The sequence below is a fragment of the Saccostrea echinata genome, unplaced genomic scaffold, assembly GCF_033153115.1.
Source record: "Saccostrea echinata isolate AGI-Se365-2 ecotype Australia unplaced genomic scaffold, CSIRO_AGI_Sech_v1 ptg000005l, whole genome shotgun sequence".
Taxonomy (NCBI): domain Eukaryota; kingdom Metazoa; phylum Mollusca; class Bivalvia; order Ostreida; family Ostreidae; genus Saccostrea; species Saccostrea echinata.
Window position 1 is genome coordinate 13,544,833 of NW_026889754.1, and position 18,520 is coordinate 13,563,352.

At 34.1% G+C, this 18,520-nt stretch overlaps 1 long non-coding RNA gene and 1 pseudogene across 3 annotated transcripts in view; one reads left to right on the top strand and one right to left on the bottom strand.

Annotated features, from left to right (window-relative positions):
• LOC133179813 (uncharacterized) overlaps positions 1–18,520 on the top strand; it is a 55,952-nt gene that overhangs the window by 18,358 nt on the left and 19,074 nt on the right. The gene's annotated exons all lie outside the window — the stretch shown is intronic.
• Positions 1,504–5,405, bottom strand: LOC133180073 (uncharacterized; annotated as a pseudogene).

Below are 18,520 nucleotides of genomic sequence, written 5' to 3' on the forward strand. Positions count from 1 at the left end.
GCCACCAAGGCATACGATTAACTTTGGAATAGATTATTATCTTAAATGTTTGGAAATCATTGGGAGAAACACCCAGACAGATTAAATGATACAAGCAATTGCACCATATCTAAATCAATTTCAAATGTTTGTTGAAATAATCAAAACAATTAATGGGAGAGTTTTGGTCTAGGTTGAACTTCTTGTCATTCTAAATAAATGGTTGCATATTAATTCATTACAGTTTATAGAAAAAAATATTTTACCTTCATTTACTAGTACATCATTTTTTTCATACATTTCTATTACCTACTTTGATCACTTTATTACCCTGGTCAAGATATGAGCAAATATAAAACTTCTTGTATTAATCATAAGAAATTCGCTTTTCTTCTGTGAATCTCAATTTTTCTAATCTCCAAGAACTTCTTATCTCCCTTTAGAAAAAAAAAGTTTAAATAACCACTCATTTTTACAATTAATTTTCACTAGAAGAAAATGATAAACAGACTGATGCAAATCAAAAAGGATCATAAAATCTCAAACTAAGAAAGTAGTTGAATTTTTATTGAATGTGAAAGTTTTTTACCTTTAACAATAAAACAAAATTACCATAACAAATTACATGTCATAACATAAATTTCACTTCTCTTTGAAGTAATACAACCTAGAAAATGTGTTCACATTTGAGTATTGGCTAAAACAAATAAATCAAATTCAAACTCCAAAATGACTAGAAACAATTGCTTTAAAAAATGCAAAACAAGCAAACAAGCGGCTCATGAGGAGGCCACATCCCTCAGTCATGAGGAACATTGGTCAACTGACAAGTATAATTCAAGCAGCTTTAAAAAGTGAAATACAAACATATCTGTAAAATTTAGCAGACCATATTTTGTTTAAATTTTTTTTAAAAGTCCACACAGATTTAAAATTAAAATTGAACACATATTTTGAAATAATTTGTGTTTCTAATACTTATACCACCACCCCTCTCCTACCCCATGGGATCATGATTTGGATGAGAACTTGAATCAACATTAACTGAGGATGCTTCCACATAAGTTTAAACTTTACTTGCCAAATGGTTTTAGATAAAAAAAAAAAAAAATAATAAAAATAAACTTAAATCTCCTTGGCATAAGAGGGTTTTGTGCCACATTTGGTTGAAATGGTTCTGGGGAAGAAGTAAAAAAGGTTAAAAGTTTACAGGCAGACAGACCAATGGCAGACAAAATGTGATGCTCAATGGTGCTAAAAACTAAATATGCAACATCCTTGCAAAAATACATACCGATCTGTTCAACAACTCAGTTCCAAAAAAAATACCAGATGTTTGCAAATTATTATTAATGAATCACAATACACATTATTCAAAACCCCGCAATAAAAAGATCTAATGACAAAATTCACATTTTCATAAAATCTTGACCTTACATGTATTTCATATTTTAAGAGAAAGTTATTCTATCAAAGTGTTAACCCGGTTGGTTCTGCTATGTAATGAGCTTAATGACTTAAACGTTACATTAGTCCAAAATATGCATTTGAAAATGCATAATCAAAATATGAGAACAAATTCTCTTCTGGTGGGAGTGGAATTTCAGCAGATGGCCTGGGTATATTCAGGGTGTTGGTACAAGTGCTTGCAGTTGGAATGAAAGATGTGCTAGGTGTGCTTTCAACAAATTCAATGGATGGATGCAGGACAAATCCAAGAACAGGTTCTTCATTCGCTCCAGTAGCAAACTGCAAAATATCCCTGAGACTAACAGTTCCCCTTCTACCACCTACAAAACAGTTTCCAAAGAAAATGAATAAAAATATTTCTATATAACACTTTCAAAAATACAGTTTGTGAGGAAGCATTATGGTATACATACTTTTGTTGTTAACTGAGAATTAATACTGTGTTTTTTAAATCTTCAACAATATTCTCAATTTCTCATATTTAGTCCTTTATACACACATTGCACATAGCGTACTACTGTGCATACTGTTTTAAAACCAACTCATTCATTCAGAGTCCCTGCTATAGTTAAAATGAGATACATGTACACAAACTCCCACAGAAACTTGAATTTCATTTTGTAATTAAGGAGTAAAATTGTAAAAAAAAAAAAAAAAAGTATTATCAAAACAAACAAGAGGTCAGTGAGTGAATGTTCACTAGTAATACCCCTGCTCTGTTGTGAATATATCCTCTTGTGTTGACATTGAATTTATACAGAAATGAATCTCACCTAATGACTTGCCTAAGTTGGGATTCGAACAAAAATGAATCCCACCATATGGCAAACCAAAACAAAGAGTGTGCTAGAATTTCAATCATCTACGATGAGTAGTTGCCAAGAAAACTGACAAAAATTTGTTAGGGACAGACACACAGACATACAGACAGACACCCAAGGGTAAAACAGTATACCTTCCTGTCGTTCAGAACGGGGTATAAATATTGTAAATATCTTTATAGATATGTAAAACATTTAAACCTAACAAAAAGCAACTTCTGATATTAATTTGTACATAAAATATCTACAAACAAAAAGACAGAGTAAATGACCTGTGTCTAGGATTTGAAGGATGGAAGGAATTAAAAACATACTTGCAACTGCTCTTAAATACTTCAGAAATACTGTATATACTGCACTCTCATATCTTTTGTTGTTTGATCCCTCCTCTGAAAATTTTGGTCGCAAAAGCTGTATCAAAGCTTTGATTGTGAGTGTACAACAGCCTGGACGAAATAGATGCCGGAACATTGGCAAAACACTGCCAACCTACAATATATCATGTGTAAATATACATGTAATTACCAAACATTTTTTTTTCTTTACAAAATTAACGTATAACGTATATATGAGATTTAACTGATAGTGTAGTCAACAGATTCCAGTCAATTTGTCATTTTTACCTTGATCAGACCAAGACAATCTAGACCTTTCTTTAAATTGTGAACACATGCTGATTCAAAGTCTTCTGAATTAGTTTAAAAAAAGCCTGTTTAGAATGTTTTCATCAAGAAATTTTGGCACAGGTCCATTCTGCAGTATACTTAAACCTGGAAATATAAAGAAATTTACATAAATATATAAAACTCATATGCCTGTTTCCCAATCATATTAATCTAATTAATGTTGGTGTTAATCAATGAACAACACTTTAAACAAGCAACATACACTGACTATCAAATACCAAAACTCACTATAGCTAGTATATACCTGTATTACTATCAGCACAGAAACTGCCTTTATATGCATTTAAAAAAATAAATGTATTTACAGTTAATCTGTTATACAGGTGTGAATATTTGCTTTAATGGCCATCACATGATTAAAATACACCAGGTGTAAATTTACTTATATGTTCATTTTATTTAACACCCCCCCCCCCCCCCAACCCCTAGAAAAAAGGAATTTTCACAAGAGCCAAAATACACCAAGATACAAAACTTGGGTATGTCAGAGCAAGGTTTAAATTAATGGACACATTTATGTATGGTAACCAGGCTAAACATCACAGGGCAAATTAGTGCATGGAAAATTTCATTTTAAAAATTGATCAATATCAATAAAAATAACATGTTAAGCAGTTCAATATATCTCAGTGAGATAGGGACAAAATTTGTATGAAAGACATTGACTTTTACCACTGATTAATAGTGAAAAATGACATCTCTAATCATTTTTCTTTCAAATACAGACAAGAATTAGAAAGACAGCCAAAATCATTATGTTTCACAGTACGAGGGATAAAAACAGAATGAAATATCTTAAGTTTACACATTATTTTAATATCAATACCAATACCATTCAGTATTTTCAATTTGTGATCCATTATAAAATGTGTACATCTCAAGTACTAATTTAGGCAATATTACATGTATTTCGATATCACTATTTTTTTTTTTTGATAATTCCTTTATCATGTTTTATATACCCACCTATGATTTTTCCAATAACAGTATAATCAGCATGCATATAATCCCGCAGTCCTTTGTCAAAATATTTTTCTTTTATTGCTGATAAAATCAGCGAGAAAAACTCTTTTCTCGGGCCTCCTTGATCAATGGCTGTCTGCAAAAAGGGGGAAAACAGATTTTTTTTTTTTATTTGTCAACTTTGCTTAAAAGTGTTACAAACTATACATGACAACAAAAAAAAAAAAAAAAAAAAAAAATTAAATTACTGTTTTAGACATAAATTAAATTTATTTTAATCATTTGAAAGAGCATACATACGAGGACACTGTTTTATACACAAATTAAATTTACCTCAATACCTGGTATTCAAATTATTGGACAGTGCATGTATACATGTAAGAATAGATATTTTGAAATGAAGTTTACAATACAATTTTTTTCATTTACCTCATCATAAAATTGCACTTCAAGTGTCTTCCGTAGATTTTCTATGGAACTGACTTCCTCGAATCCTGTCTCTAATATGTTATTTCTGTCTACTATGATAAAATTTGTTTCTCCTTCATCACATTGTGTTGTGTCTGTGATTTCCAATTGTCTGCCACAAACAATAACAGACTGTAAATATCTCAGAATTTCTACAGGGTCCTGGATGTTTTCGGAAATACAAAAATCTATGGCTTTGGCTATGACAAAGTCCATGGGTCCTCCACAAGTATCAGATGTGGTTCCTTCACTATCATTTTCAGCAGTGGTGATATTTTCAATGACTGTCTCTTTTGATTCAGTTTGAACAGCACTCCCATCAACAGATAAATTACCAGAACTGGTATCCTCAGGAATGGTCAAAAGGCCAGGTCTTAATTGTTCAGGACAATCTGTACTCATGTCATTGACAAAATCCTCAACTCGAAGAAAAGTTTTCTGATCTAGCACTTCTTCAAAGTCACATTTTTTATTGGGAAAATCTTGTGTCAGGTGTGGGTCAGGTAATTCATCCTCACTATCACTAATTAGATTTGCCCGGCTTTCACACGTATGTAAATGTTCTCTAAGTTCTCGAACACTAAACATTTTCCTGCAGTGATGACAGTTGACTTTTGAGTGTTCCTGCTCGTTATGTTCATTTACTGGATCTGTTGACAAGCTTCTTTGAATCGGTCTTACATAAATTTTTGCTTGATTTCCCAAAAAAGTCTTTAAAGTCCTTGCATTCCATTCACAGTCAACTACTTTTAACTCGCGACAATTCTGTCTGCATTTTAAAAGCTCGAACCCTCCGCAAGTCTGTAACTGAGGAAATCCTAAACACATATTTTTATTCTCAGATTTTTCATCTATGGCATCTGAAGATATTTTTTCCATTACCTCAGATTCAGTGTCATTGAGTGAAAGGCAGATTTTTTTCGGTCCCAGACCTGCCTTGAAGTTTATTTCCTTTTGCAACGCAGTTGGAATAGTATTTGTATCTTTGTCTGGTAAACATACAACTGTAACAGTCCAATTTCTATTAACTTTTCCACGCGTCTTTTTATTGGATGTGAATATCTTGTTTGTATTTCTTGACCTTTTACCTTTGCCTTTACCACCCATAAAAAGGACCTCCCTTTGAGACTTTATTAAATCAGCTAAATCAGTAGATTTTTCCCTCTGACTTTCCCTTACTTTCTCTTCAAGTCGAATCCTATCACCTAAGGCATTTATGCCTAATCGAATAACCTGCTCTTCGCTTAAACTCAAGTAATTGGTTACTTCAATTTTCTCCATTTCAAAGTTCGGGATTAAGTTACTTACCTTTAATTCTTGCAATATTCCATTCATCGTGTTTGTTGATAAACTTGATTGCGCCATTTTGTTGCAAATACGTCCGGTTGAGGTCAAGTCGTACACAGTTCATCTCGTTCGCTTATAAATATACTTATTATGCTAGAAAAAAAGAGGAACTAACAAAGGTGTATTAAAATAATTTTAATAACATAGATTATTTGTTTTACTTTCAAAATTTCGATATAATAGCTGTTAAACTCAGTCTTTAAAAATATGAGGAGTTCCGAGTGACCACCTTCACATAGAATTAAAAAAAACCACCTTCACATGAAATAACCACAGCATAACATAAAAAACCACCTTCACATAAAGTACCACCTTCACATGAAAAACCACCTTCACATGAAAAACCACCTTCACACGAAAAACCACCTTCACATGAAAAACCACCTTCACACGAAAAACCACCTTCACATAAAAAACCACCTTCACATGAAAAACACCTTCACATGAAATAACCACAGCATAACATAATAAAGCACCATCTTCACATGAAATAACCACAGCATAACATAATGAAGCACCATCTTCACACGAAATAACCACAGCTTAACATAATAAAGCACCACCTTCACATGAAATAACCACAGCATAATATAAAAAAGCACCATCTTCATATGAAATAACCACAGCATAATATAAAAAAGCACCATCTTCTCATGAAATAACCACATAAGGCAGCTATGGCGTTCCATATAGGTGCATAGTTGTAATGATCAAGGGTTCTTCTTCCAAAATTGTGAAATTCGTTGCCCCAGTGTGAGGGGTTTTTCGGGAGGGGGGAGGGATTAAATTAATAATTGATTAAATAGCAAAAGTGCATTATTTTTTTTTGAAAATCTTCTTTTTCTGCTCCTTGGTAATTAGCAGATAAACCAAATATACAGTTATGATGAGCAAGGGCCCTTCTTACTAAATTGTGAATATCTTGGCCCCTGGGTCAGGGGTTCTGGTGTCAGGGCAGGGCTCTATTGATTTTATAGTGAAATCGCAGTATTTCTTTGAAAATCTTCTTCTCTGCCACTGGATATTTAGCAGATAAATTACGCCTAAAGTTGTGATGAGCAAGGCCAACTCTTCCAAAATTTTGAATATCTTGGCTTCTGGGTTACGAGTTCTTGGGTTTGGGCGGAACTCTTGTGATTATATAGCGAAAATACATTAATTCTTTGAAAATCTCTTCTACTTTGTATTTAACAGATATACTAAGGGCATGGTTATGATGGCCATTAAGGATGCCTCTTCCAAAATTGTGAAATCTGTGGCCCCAGGGTCAGGGGTTCATGTTGGGGGGGGGGGGGGTCTATTTAATATATAGTTGAAATTCATTTATTTTTTTTTATAAACTCAGGTGACCTATTGCTATCTGTTTTCGTCCGTTGGCGTGTGTCGTGCCATGTTCGTCGTCTGTCTTGCGTTAACATTTGAACATTTTCAGCTTCTTCTCTGGAACCACTGAACTAATTTCAACCAAATTTGGCATATATAGGCATATAGCATCTATGTGTGAAGGGGAGTTAAAATTGTGAAATTCATGACCCTTACCCCTCTGGGGCCTGAGGGGTGGAACTAAAACCATCAAAATTAATGCAATCTTTAAAAATCTTCTTCTTTACTACTGGACATTAAGCAGGCAAAACTGGTGGCATGAATGTTATGAGCATTGAGCCCTCTAAATAAATAGTGAAATTCATGGCCCCAGGGTCAGGGGTTCTGGTGCTAGGGCAAGGCATTGTTGAATATATAGTGATAATACATTATTATTAGGTCACCTGAGTCACTCAGGTGACCTATTGCTATCTGTTTTTGTCCGTCGTAGGTCGTCGGTCATAAACTTTTGAACATTTTTAGCTTCTTCTCTGGAACCACTGAACTAATTTCAACCAAATTTGGCATATAGCATCTGTGGGTGAAGGGAGTAAAAATTGTGAAATTCATGGCCCCTGCCCCTCTGGGGCCTGAGGGGTGGGGCTAAAACCATCAAAATTAATGCAATCTTTAAAAAATCTTCTTCTTTACTCCTGGACATCAAGCAGTCAAACTGCTGGCATGATTGTAATAAGCATTGAGCCCTCTACCAAGATTGTGAAATTCATGGCCCCAGGGTCAGGGGTTCTGGCACTAGGGTGGGGCTCTAATGTTCATATAGTGAAAATGCATTAATTCTTTAAAAATCTTCTCCTCTGCTCCTGGGTATTTAGCCAATGAACTAAGTACATAATTATGATGAGGAAGAATGCCTCTTCCAAAATTGTGAATTTCATGGCCCCTGGGTCAGGGGTTCTGGTGTTAGGGCGCGGCTCTATTGATTATAAAGTGAAAATACATTAATTCTTTGAAAATCTTCTCCTCTGCTCCTGGGTATTAAGCCCATGAAATAAGTACATAATTATGATGAGGAAGAATGCCTCTTCCAAAATTGTGAATTTCATGGCCCCTGGGTCAGGGGTTCTGGTGTTAGGGCTGGGCTCTAATGATTATATAGTGAAAATACATTAATTCTTTGAAAATCTCTCCTCTGCTCCTGGGTACTAAATAAACTAACTAAGTATATAGTTTTAATGAGCAGGAGTGCCTCTTTCAAAGTTTTGAATTTTATGGCCCCTGGGTCAGGGGTTCAGGTGTAAGGGGGGGGGGCTCTATTGATTATATAGTGAAAATACATTTATTTCTTTAAAAATCTTCTTCTCTGCTCCTGGGTATTAAACAAACTACTGAATACATAGTTATGATGAGCATGTTTGCCTCTTCCAAAATTGTGAAATTCATGGCCCCAGGGTCAGAGGTTCTGGTGTTAGGATGGGGCTCTATTGATTATATAGTGAAAATGCATTAATTCTTTGAAAATCATCTCCTCTGCTCCTGGGTAATATATAAACTAAGTATGTAGTTATGATGAGCAAGAGTGTCTCTTCCAAAATTTTGAATTTCATGGCCCCTGGGTCAGGGGTTCTGGTGTTAGGGTGGGGCTCTTTAATCATATAGTGAAAATGCATTTATTCAGTTAAATAATCCTGTCTAATCCTTAGTGTTGAGCAGATAATAAAGTGCATAGTGCTTCTTACAAAATTTTTAAAACTTTGGGGTCCCAAGGTGAAGGGCTTTTGTGTTTCTCGGGGGGGGGGGGTCTCTTGATAATATAGTGAAAATGTGTTAATTCTTTTTTAAAGCATCACCACATTTTAAAATATTCTTGGATATGAATAAATGTTCCTTAAATCTTATGTTTTACTCATACAAAATTAAACATATAATATTGATAAAATGCAATGTTTTAGTTGTAAACTCCTTTGAAATTGGTGAAAAAATAAGCATTTTTGTAGTTTTTTGGTCTGTAAACATATGCTCCCCCCCCCCCCCCCCGTGAAACACAAAAAGCTTTGGTATGAATTTGTAAAATGACAGTCCATATTACCTGTAAAAATGAATTTTTGTTTCATGGGGGGGGGATGTTTTAAAAGTATTTTCCGTTGATTTCTATAGTGAAAAACACAAGTTTTACCAAAATTATAGAGTTATCTCTCTTTGTTTTCCCAAAGAAGTAATGTTTTATGAAAATTCATGTAAATATCTATATACATATGAAAAATCATTCACATGTGTTAACTTTTGAAAATTGACTTGGAGTTAGGCGGGAGAACAATACTATCGTGCGCATTTCTTTGGTAAGTGTTCCTCATGCACTTCATATTTAAAACATCGATTAATGAATGCCACCCTCTTGTATTTTCCCATAGGCCTAATGTTAACGCGTTGAAGATACATCTAAATACGGATTAACTACAGCATGAATTAATCTTATTTCAACTTTTGAAATATGAATAACAAAAGTTATCATATCTATCTTGAATTCTAAATTGATTTTGAAAAAAAATATTGAAATTTATTTTTATGAAAAAAGTGGGCTGCAGAGCGGCCTTATCGAAATTCCCCCTTTATAACAGGCTAAATATATTTTTTAAGCCAATCGTTAGTAAGAAAAAGCGGGAATTTAGTGAACAGAATTGTAAAGTCATGTGACCGTCTGTCCAGTGTCTAAAATTAACAATACCACAATCACACAAAGTCTTTCATACCACATACTCGCATATACGAAATTGCATTTAATATTTTAATTATACATAACCCTGGTTACAGGAAGATGATGTACGAAGGGTATAAATCCACCGCTCAATTATAACAGTGAAAACAATCAAAGCCAATACATGAAATAAGGGCAGTAAATATTTATTTCTGGGGGGTCCACCCCAGTCAAAAAAAAAATTCCAACCCAGAAATTTCTTGAAGTGCAAAAGAAAGAACCTGAAAGAAAAACCTTTCAAAATCCTATTGTGGTGTAAAATATGCACCCCTTTCTCACAAAAAATATTTTAGGAAAAAAGTGTGTATTCGTCCAAATCAGTATTAACAGATACCAATAGTCTATGTTATAACACTATAAAATGTCTTCATGTAATAAATGCGTGATGTTCGTCTTTCATAGAATAAATCAATAAGATGACAATATAGATTTTTTGCTTTATTATACCCCAGCTCCGAAGGAGAGGGGGGTATACTGTTTTACCCTTGTGTGTCTGTCTGTCTGTCTGTCCGTCTGTGTGTCTGTCTGTCTGTCTGTCCGTAACAAATTTTGGTCGCAGTTTTCTCAGCAACTACTCATTGCAGAAGCTTGAAATTTTAGCACAATCTTTGTTTAGGCATGCCATATGGTGGGATTTATTTTTGTACGAATTCGATGTCAACGGCCTGTTTATCTGTGCGTCTGTCCGTACCATACATAACAAATTTTGGTTGTAGTTTTCTCAGCAACTACTCATTGCAGATGCTTGAAATTTTAGCACAATCTTTGTTTAGGCATGCCATATGGTTGGATTCATCTTTGTACTAATCTGATGTCAACTTCCTGTTTATCCGTGTGTCTGTCCGTACCATACATAACAAACTTTGGTCGCAGTTTTCTCAGCAACTACTCATTGCAGATGCTTGAAATTTTAACACACTCTTTGTTTAGGCATGCCATATGGTGGGATTCATTTTTGTACGAATCTGATGTAAACTTCCTGTTTATCCCTACATCTATCTGTACCATACATAACAAATTTTGGTCGCAGTTTTCTCAGCAACTACTCATTGCAGGTGCTTGAAATCTTAACACAATGTTTGTTTAGGCATGCCATATGTTGGGATTCAATTTTTACTAATCCAGTGTCAATTTCCTGATTATCACTGTGTTTGTCCATAACTGAACTTGTGTATTCACATCAGAGCGGGGGTATTATTAGTGAGCATTGGCTCGCAGACTTCTTGTTCAGTTTTAAAAAGGCAGATGTGTATTTTCCCCAGTAAAATACGAACAAGTATCGTTTTTTATCCCAGCGTATATGTGTAATATAAGCATTAATTTAGCTGTCAGACAACCTGGAAAATTTAGGACTGTTGAAAACTCGAACTCTTTATCTCTCGAAGTTTTACCCTGGTTCCGCAGACTTTGAGGTACCGAATGTTACCTGTTAGAATCGGTTTAGGGGATGAAAGTAGTGCCAAAAAAAATTACGAGTTCCTTAATTTGCAGACTAATTGAAAAATGTGATAATGTACTAAACTGAGCCTCATACTTGTCAATAAGGAGTATGTTCCCTACCAAAATAGCTTGACAAATGTAATTTATTGAGAAGATAAGCAGAATTGTTTTGTGTATTATGATGCCAGTGAGAAGTTTGGAACTCCCCCAACTTTCACTTTAATTTTCAGAGCTTAATGAAAACAGACGCATTTTGCTGGAAAAAGAATCTTCCTCTAGATTTTAACCAAGGAAAGACAACTTGATGTGCTGATTTGAGGGGTCAGTCACTGCTGAACGAAAATTAGGGACATTACTATGTGAAAAAACATTAACATTGTCAACTATGGGAAAACAATTAGTGGACTGTAACCATTGGTAAGAGAAAATTCCCATAGATATGTACTTTGTTGCGAAGTTTGTATTTACTATCATTTCCAATTGTTCAAATCTATGAAACACAAATTTTATTTTGTTTATACACATTTTTAAACAAATCGAGTCTCAAATATAGTGCCCTACCCCCCCCCCCCCCCTTTTAGGAACAGACATGTTATGCTCAGGCTACTCCCATTGTTAACATACATGTATGTACATGTAGCATTTAAATCTATAAATTTTATATTGTTTATTAATTCAGAGCCATGGATAATTATTTAGATAAGAGACAACTAGTACATGCACCAATAATTCACAAATGAAGTTGGGATCTGTATTCAGTCAAGGTCAACGTGAAAGTAGAGTAGCAGAATTGAGTTAGCAAAACTGTCTAGTGCAGAGTCTTGCAGTATGTATGTGATTTGCATTTGTCATTAGATCACCTGAGACCTATTGCTATCTCTTTTCATCCATCATTGTGTGTCGTGCCTCATGTGCTAACATTTGTGCATTTTCAGCTTCTTCTCTGAAAGGGCTGAACCAATTTCAACCAATTTTGGCATATAGCATCTATGGGTGAAGGGGAACAAAAATTGTGAAATTCATGGTCCGTGCCCCCCTGGGACCTGAGGGGTGGGGCTAAAATAAAATTAATGCAATCTTTAAAAATCTTCTTTACTCCTGAACATCAAGCAGTCAAACTGTTAGCATGATTGTAATGAGCATACACCTGCGAGAGTATCAAGAATAATTCTTGAACTTTTAAGAAAAGTTCATGAATTATATTCTTGAATCTGCTCATGAAATATTCATGAAGATCCTATGAAGTTAAAATTGGACACTCATGATTTCATGAATTTTATTCATGAAAACCAAGTTCAAGAATATTCAAGAATAGTGGGTTGTTCATGAATTACTTACTACTCTTGAAAATTCATGAACTTCCTTATAGAATTCATGAAATCATAGTGTCCTGTGAATTTTAGCTTCATTAGATCTTTCATGAACATTTCAGGAACTTTTTAAGAATATTATTCTTGAATTACATAATTTGACAGAAGGCCAAATTGGCAAAACCACTGTGAGTACCCTCAAAATACATGTACATAAACATTCTATTTAAAAATTTGATAATATATAAATAATGACTACAATATTCTAAACTAAATGCTATGTATTAAATTAATTCATTGAATTTATAAATGTATACAGCTTTTAGCCAACACACTCTTAAACAATTACATGTACAGCCTGGATCAGTTTCAGAATCTTAAACAACGCTTGTGTTCTTCTTATGGCATGTTCAAGTAAGTCAGATGCCTGTGGTGCATTTGTTATCCCTGTCAACTTTGCTTCTTTACATTCCAAAAATGAATTTTTCTCTATGGGTGTCTGCTGGATCACTCACTAATTCATCCAAAAATGAAATCCATCCTTTAAATCATGACCTGGTTTTTTTTCTAGCTCTTTTACAATAGGCCTTGTTTTTCATTTCACTCTCCCTGAAATTACATATACATGTATATAAACAGATAAATGATATGCCAAATAGAAATAAATATTACAGGGAACAGGATACTTTTAAATAATATGGGAATTGTGTGATGCTGCAACTGGAGGCCAGAAAAAAATATAGGAATTACCTGTCTTTTATACAGAATACTTGGTCTTTAATTTATAAAGAGTCAGGAATCCTCAGAATTTGTTCTGATCAGTAAAGAAAATTTAAAAATGATTTTAGTTTCAATTTAGAATCAAGTTTCCTTTTTCTTCAATTTGAGCTAGTCCATGGGCACACAGGGGTGTGTATGCCCCCCCCCCCTTCCATTTTTTAGGTCACCTGAGTTTACTCAGGTGACCTATTGCTATCTGTTTTCATCCGTCGGCGTGCGTCGCCTGTCGTGCGTTAACATTTGAACATTTTCAGCTTCTTCTCTGGAAGCACTGAACCAATTTCAACCAAATTTGGCACATAGCATCTATATGTGAAGGGGAGTAAAAATTGTGAAATTTATGACCCTTACCCCCCCTGGGGCCTGAGGGGTGGGGCTAAGACCATCAGAATTAATGCAATCTTTAAAAATCTTCTTCTCTACTCCTGGGCATCAAGCAGGCAACTGTTGGCATGAATGTAATAAGCATTGAGCCCTCTACCTAAATAGTGAAATTCATGGCCCCAGGGTCAGGGGTTCTGGTGCTAGGGTGGGGCTCTGTTGAATATGTAGTGAAAAGCATTATTCTTAAAAAATCTTCTCCTCTGCTCTTGGGTATTTAGGAAACAAACAATATGCATAGTTAAGATGAGGAACGGTGTCTCTTCTGAAATTGTGAATTTCATGGCCCCTGGGTCAGGGGTTCTGGTGTTAGGGCAGGTATCTAATGATTATATAGTGAAAATGCATTAATTATTCAAAAATCTTCTCCTCTGCTCCTGGGTATTAAGCCGATGAAGTAAGTACATAGTTATGATGAGAAAGAGTGCCTCTTCCAAAATTGTGAATTTCATGGCCCAAGGGTCAGGGGTTCTGGTGTTAGGGTGGGGCTTTGTTGAATATATAATGATAATGCATTATTTCTTTAAGAGAGAATGTCACGATCATCAAGCTTCCTCAGTGTAATTGATGGAAACTATAAAATTTAAAAATTTCGGGATTTTTGCGTTAATAAACTTCTTTAACAGTCTTATCATTTGTGGTAAAATTTTACAATGATTAGCCAACTCGTTTCCATGGTAACCATATATCAAAGTAAGTAAAATACACTCTTTGAAAAATTCAGATTCAGTCAATTTGCAGTACTTTTTCATAGTACAAAAAATAAAAAATCAATAAATATTAATAAATCTGATTAAAACTATTTTTAAAAAAACAGTATTTTTATATTTTGTCTGCATGTGAACAAACACTTTTAAATTTCTATTAGTTTTTCTACATACACTTAGCCTATTTTTGACCCTGTTTCAGTGACTGAATTCTCAAATCTACAACAAGAAAATAAATATCTGATGCTATCCTCAAAAAGGTGAACATTAATACTGTTTATATCAAAATTAAAATTGAGAAGCATTCTTAAGTGGGCTTAAATTGAAAGGGTTTTTTATCATACTGATGGGTACTTTTCCCATCTTTTATTGTCATGAATTACCTCCCTTGGAGCTCTTCTGTGATAGAAACAAAAAATGTTGGCAACCTTTGGATGTTCTGGAGCACTGACTAAAGGAAAATTCATGTTGTTTCAAGAGGGAAAAAGATTCATAAGCTTGGAATCTTGTCAACAACAAAAACCTTATGACAAATCAGGTAATACAATTTAAAAAATATATATATTTATTTCTAAAAGCGATCACTTTCTTCCTTATCCGAATTTTCTCCATTCATCTGTGTACAACTTAAACTGGTAGCTAAATGCATGTAAAATCCAAATGAATTGGTTTCCTTTGTTTATTATCCCAAAAATCGCCACACACATTACATCGATCTTCAAATATTTTTCCTTTTTGTAGAAGTATGCAGAAACAAAAATATTAATTTGATGCAAATATTTTAATAACAAATAATGCAAAGCTGATACAGTGACAATCAAGACCGACACCTATGGAACTGGTACATGTATGTATTTTCTCTATATTTATTTGTTATTGAAATGCCCAGTATAGCTATGTACATGTTATAATCACAGATTTTTTAATCATTATGTAAATTTATTTAACATTTAAAATGTTCTGAAAGCGAAACATTAATTTGTATAAATACATTAAAAAAAAAACTCATTGAAATTCAGGTTGCGGATCAAAGATTTTTGTGGTGGATGGAATGGAGGTGGGGTTTTTCAAGTTAATTTTAACAGATGCCAAACATAAAAATTTTGACATGCAAGAAAAAAATAAAAATACCTGAAAAACCTTTTCAATTTCAGGATTTGGGGGAGGGGGGGGGGGGTATGAAAAGATACTTTCTTAAGGCAATTCTTTCAGATATATTATTATGCTTAACAACATACGAGGGGTCCTTGTTTCCTTGGCAAAGGTCATTTTACTGTTACTTTTACTATGAAAGTCTGTAGATCAGATTTGCACATGGAAATTGCAAATTGCAATACAATATTTCATTAATTAATTTTGCAAGATGACAGTGTCAAACTGATTTGTTTTCAGATAAAAGATAATGCGTGAATGTATTATAAATGTATTTCTATATTTCATTCCTGTTTTACTCTACAAAAGCCAAGAAAATCTCTTGTTAGCAGCACTACAGATTTTCATGTAAATTATACAAGATAGCTCTACATGCAGATACATGTACTCTACACTCTACAGATTCAACAGAATGTTTAGAAAATGCTGCTAGCATCTAGAAAAAAGACAATTTAGCCTTTTGCAGTTATTCACTGGTATTAAGAGTCATTTACTTTTAAATAGAAAGACTTATTAAATAAGACTGGAAATATAAATCATTATTTTAATATTTATTTGTTGTTTTAGTTTATGTCTCTGATCAGAAGAAAAGAAATACTGTAAAATATATATTTTTAGCTCTTCTGAGCCAAAGACTCAAAGAGCTAATGCTATGGCCATTTGTGCGGTGTGCGTAAACTTTTTAGAATATGGGCCATAACTCAAGAACCCCTTGGCCAATTATCGTCAAATTTGTCACAGGGTATCCTTGGCCCAAGGGTTCCCTTTTATACTAAAACTGGGGTTGTGACCCTTTAACAAGGGGAGATAATTAGGAAAATAGAAAAAAAGTACTGTTGCTAAAAAATCTTCTTCTCAAGAACCACTGGGCAGATTATCACCAAACTTACACAAAAGGATGAGGATATGTTGTAGATTAAAATTTGCACGGGGATTTACCCTGGGGCAAAGGGCGTGGTCTCAAGGTCACTTCAAAGTTGACCAAAAATTACATTTTATTAAAATGTTGATATTTTGCTTACTATAAGGACTAGGATCATCAAATCTTGTCAGTTGGTGCATCTAAGGACCTCATATCATGTTGACTCAAAAGTAGGTCACGATGACCTACTTTTTAAATTTTGCGGCCATTCTTTTTCAAAATGATTTAGAGGCATATTTTGAACAATTTAGGGCCTATGATCATCAAACTTTGTCAGTTGATGCATCTTGGGTCCTCAAAGTACGTCAACTAAAAAGTAGGTCACCTTGACCTACTTTTTGAATTTTATGGCTGATCTTTTTTAAAACAATTAAGGTCATTAATTCGAATATGGGGAGGCTTAGAATCATTAAATCTTGTAAGATGATGCATCTTGCGGCCATAAAACATATTTATTAAAAAGTAGGTCACAGTGACCTACTTTTTGAACTTTGCAGGCATTCGATTTCAAAGCGTTTTAGAGGCATAATTTGGACATTTTAAGTCCTATGATCATAAAACTTTGTAAGTTGATGCATCTTGGGTCCTCAAAAAAGGTCAACTGAAAAGTAGGTCACCGTGACCTACTTTTCAATTTATATGACTATAATTAAATATTTCAGGTACTAATTGGCTTAGAATCATCAAACTTTGTCAGTTGAAGCATCTTGGGTCTTCGGAGTAGGTCGACTAAAAAGTAGGTCACCGTGACCTACTTTTGAAAATTTATGGCTTTAATTAAATATTTCGGGTACTAATTGGCTTAGAATCATCAAACTTTGTCAGTTGATGCGTCATGGGTCTTCGGAGTAGGTCGACTAAAAAGTAGGTCACCGTGACCTACTTTCGGAAAATTTATGGCTTTAATAAAATATTTCGGGACTAATTGGCTTAGAATCATAAAACTTAGTCAGTTGATGCGTCTTGGGTCCTCGGAGTACAACTGAAAAGTAGGTCACGGTGACCTACTTTTGAAAATTTATGGCTTTAATCAAATATTTCGGGTACTTATTGGCTTAGAATCATTAAACTTTGTCAGTTGATCCGTCTTGGGTCCTCGGAGTACAACAACTGAAAAGTAGGTCACGGTGACTTACTTTTGAAATTTTATAGCTGTATTTAATATTTTCAGAAATTATTTGGCTTAGAATCATCAAAATTTGTCAGTTGATGCATCTTTTGTCCTCGGAGTAGGTTGACTGAAAAGTAGGTCACTGTGACCTACTTTTGAAAATTTATGGCTGTAATTTAATATTTTGGGTACTTATTGGCTAGAATCATCAAACTTTGTCAGTTGATGCGTCATGGGTCTTCGGAGTAGGTCGACTAAAAAAGTAGGTCACCGTGACCTACTTTCGGAAAATATATGGCTTTAATAAAATATTTCAGGTACTAATTGGCTTAGAATCATAAAACTTTGTCAGTTTATGCGTCATGGGTCCTCGGAGTACAACAACTGAAAAGTAGGTCACGGTGACCTACTTTTGAAAATTTATGGCTTTAATCAAATATTTCGGGTACTAATTGGCTTAGAATCATTAAACTTTGTCAGTTGATGCGTCTTGGGTCCTCGGAGTACAGCAACTGAAAAGGAGGTCACGGTGACCTACTTTTGAAATTTTATGGCTGTATTTAATATTTTCAGAAATTATTTGGCTTAGAATCGTCAAAATTTGTCAGTTGATGCATCTTTTGTCCTCAGAGTAGGTTGACTGAAAAGTAGGTCACGGTGACCTACTTTTGAAAATTTATGGCTTTAATTAAATATTACAGGTACTTGGCTTAGAATCATCAAACTTTGTCAGTTGATTCATCTTGGGTCCTTGGAGTAAAACAATTGAAAAGTAGGTCACTTTGACCTACTTATAAAATTTTATGATTATAATTTTAAAAAACATTTTAGGTATTAATTGGCTTAGAATCATCAAACTTAGTTGATGGGTCCTCAGAGAATGACAAGTGATAAGTAGGTCACCATGA